Source organism: Scyliorhinus canicula, chromosome 21 (assembly GCF_902713615.1).
Source record: "Scyliorhinus canicula chromosome 21, sScyCan1.1, whole genome shotgun sequence".
Lineage (NCBI taxonomy): Eukaryota > Metazoa > Chordata > Chondrichthyes > Carcharhiniformes > Scyliorhinidae > Scyliorhinus > Scyliorhinus canicula.
In genome coordinates this window covers 14,147,075-14,150,732 of record NC_052166.1, presented here as the reverse complement: position 1 = coordinate 14,150,732, position 3,658 = coordinate 14,147,075, and positions in this window count along the sequence as shown.

Here is a 3,658-nt window from a genome sequence, read left to right as displayed (position 1 = left end):
GTCGGCAGCCGCTGACGCACCGGCGCATGCGTGGACTTACGCCGGTGGGCGAAGTCCTTTCAGCTCCGGCTGGCGTGGCGCCAAAGACCGTTCACGCCAGCCGGCGGAGTGGGAACCACTCCGGCGCGGGCCTAGCCCCTCAATGTGAGGGCTTGGCCCTAAAGGTGCGGGGCGGCCCGACGCCGGAGTGGTTCACACCACTCCGACACGCCGGGACCCCCCGCCCCACCGGGTAGGGGAGAATCCCGGCCCTTGTCAGCATCCGGCTTCACGCCAAACTGTGAAATGTGGTCTCCGAGGAATTTAATTTCTGTTTGACCAAAGGAGCATTTGGCTCTGTCGACGCGGAGGCCGTGCTCATGGATTCTCCGGAAGACGCGTTGGAGGCGATCAATGTGTTCCTGTGGGTTGGTAGACCAGACAATGATGCTACATATACACAAACCCCTTCGGTGCCTTCCATCATTTGCTCCATTATTCGGTGGAACACCTCCGATGCTGAGATGATACCAAACGGCATTGGGTTGTAACAATACCGGCCAACTGGGGTGTTAAAGGTACAGAGCTTCCGACTGGATGCGTCAAGTTGGATCTGCCAGAACCCCTTGGATGCATCTAGCTTTGTGAAAAATTTGGCGCGAGCCATCTCGCAGGTGAGTTCTTTGCGCTTTGGGATAGGGTAGCGTTCCCTCATAATGTTGCGGTTTAGGTCCTTGGGATCAATGCATATGCGTAGTTCGCCTGATGCTTTCTTAACACACACCATGGAGCTGACCCAGTCAGTTGGTTCTGTTACTTTAGATATGACGCATGCGCGCACCGACCGAGGGGACGGAGAGGCCGAAGACCGAACTGCGCAGGCACGCACTACGCACGCCCGCACCATGCATGCGCGGTGGCGCACCGAACGTTCTGACATCACGACGTGCAACAACTGTGGCTGCGCCCACTTAAAGTGGCAATGTCCCACAAAATCCCGACGCTGTCTCCAGTGTGGCAAGCTTGGTCTCCTGGAGGTTCTGCAGCTGCTGCTTGAGGAGGTCCTTGAGGGTTGCCGGTACCCGGCGAGGTGCGTAAACCACGTGTGTGGCATTTGGTTTTAAAAGAATTTTATACGTGTATGGGAGTGTGCCCATGCCCTGGAATACACCATGGTATCGGGTGATGAGGTTCCTCAGTTGTGATTGAAAGTCAGTGTCCGGAGATGCTGAAGCATCAGCGGGTGACAAGGAGGGGGAGCACGGACGCTGTTCATACAACCGGATGGCTGATCGCTGGTTGAAGGCAGATTATTTGAGGGTAGGTCCATCAAACTCTAACATCACGTACTGGTACCATGATGTGTTGGGTATGCTGGGTCTGTGATGACTGTGTTTACCAGAAACAGTAGAAGAGACAGGGTACCAACACTTCTAGAAGAACAACTCTATTTTATTTAACTATGAGCTGTTAAACACACTTGCACTGTGGGTCGAAGTCAGTGTGTCAGTCAGTGTGTGTCAATGCACCATCATATACGTGTGTATATTATGACACGTTCCACACACACTGACTCTCGCTGGGGGACAGACCCACACACACTGACTCTCACTGGGGGGACAGTTCCACACACACTGACTCTCACTGGGGGACAGTTCCACACACATTGACTCTCTCTCTGGGGACAGTTCCACACACACTGACTCTCACTGGGACACAGTTCCACACACACTGACTCACTGGGACACAGTTCCACACACACTGACTCTCACTGGGACACAGTCCCACACACACTGACTCTCACTGGGGGACAGTTCCACACACACTGACTCTCACTGGGACACAGTTCCACGCACACTATCTCTCACTGGGAGACAGTTCCACACACACTGACTCTCACTGGGACACAGTTCCACACACACTGACTCTCACTGGGAGACAGTTCCACACACACTGACTCTCACTGGGACACAGTTCCACACACACTGACTCTCACGGGAGCACAGTTCCACACACACTGACCCTCACTGGGGGACAGTTTCACACACACTGACTCTCACTGGGACACAGTTCCACACACACTGACTCTCACTGGGAAACAGTTCCACACACACTGACTCTCATTGGGGGACAGTTTCACACACACTGACTCTCACTGGGACACAGTTCCACACACACTGACTCTCACTGGGACACAGTTCCACACACACTGACTCTCACTGGGGGACAGTCCCACACACACCGACTCTCACTGGAACACAGTTCCACACACACTGACTCTCACTGGGAGACAGTTCCACACACACTGACTCTCACTGGGGCACAGTTCCACACACACTGACTCTCACTGGGGTACAGTTCCACACACACTGACTCTCACTGGGGTACAGTTCCACACACACTGACTCTCACTGGGGCTCAGTTCCACACAGACTGACTCTCACTGGGAGACAGTTCCACACACACTGACTCTCACTGGGAGACAGTTTCACATAACACTGACTCTCACTGGGGTACAGTCCCACACACACTGACTCTCACTGGGGCACAGTCCCACACACACTGACTCACTGGGGTACAGTCCCACACACTGACTCTCACTGGGGTACAGTCCCACACACACTGACTCTCACTGGGACACAGTTCCACACACACTGACTCACTGGGGGACAGTCCCACACACACTGACTCTCACTGGGGGACAGTTCCACACACACTGACTCTCACTGGGGGACAGTTCCACACACACTGACTCTCACTGGGGGACAGTTCCACACACATTGACTCTCTCTCTGGGGACAGTTCCACACACACTGACTCTCACTGGGACACAGTTCCACACACACTGACTCTCACTGGGACACAGTCCCACACACACTGACTCTCACTGGGGGACAGTTCCATACACACTGACTCTCACTGGGGGACAGTTCCACACACACTGACTCTCACTATTGCAACATTACTTATTCTTATACTTATTATTTATTACTTATTATTATACTTATAATTATATATTATGGGCAGCAGGGTAGCATGGTGGTTAGCATAAATGCTTCACAGCTCCAGGGTCCCAGGTTCGACTCCCGGCTGGGTCACTGTCTGTGTGGAGTCTGCACGTCCTTCCCCTGTGTGCGTGGGTTTCCTCCGGGTGCTCCGGTTTCCTCCCACAGTCCAAAGATGTGCGGGTTAGGTGGATTGGCCATGCTAAATTGCCCGTAGTGTCCTAATAAAAGTAAGGTTATGGGGGGGGTTGTTGGGTTACGGGTATAAGGTGGATACGTGGGTTTGAGTAGGGTGATCATGGCTCGGCGCAACATTGAGGGCCGAAGGGCCTGTTCTGTGCTGTACTGTTCTATGTTCTATGTTCTACTTTCATGCAACATTACTTATTCTTTAATATTGTAACCAGTCTCAATGTCTTCTCGTATTTTCTCCCCATAACCATGAATATTCATCCCAACTGGTGTGATTTACACGTTCGTGCTCAGTGCCCAATGTAAAGACATTATTGATTTACCGCAGTGACCAGATGTTGATGAGATGTGTATTTGATGTGGATTTGATGTGTGTGTGTACTTTGCTCTTCGTGAGACTTGGTCCTGCTTGTTGTGTGAATCTATGCGTGTTGTCCTTAAGCCCACTTCCAGCTTGTGCCGTGTGAGGGTTTTTAATGAGT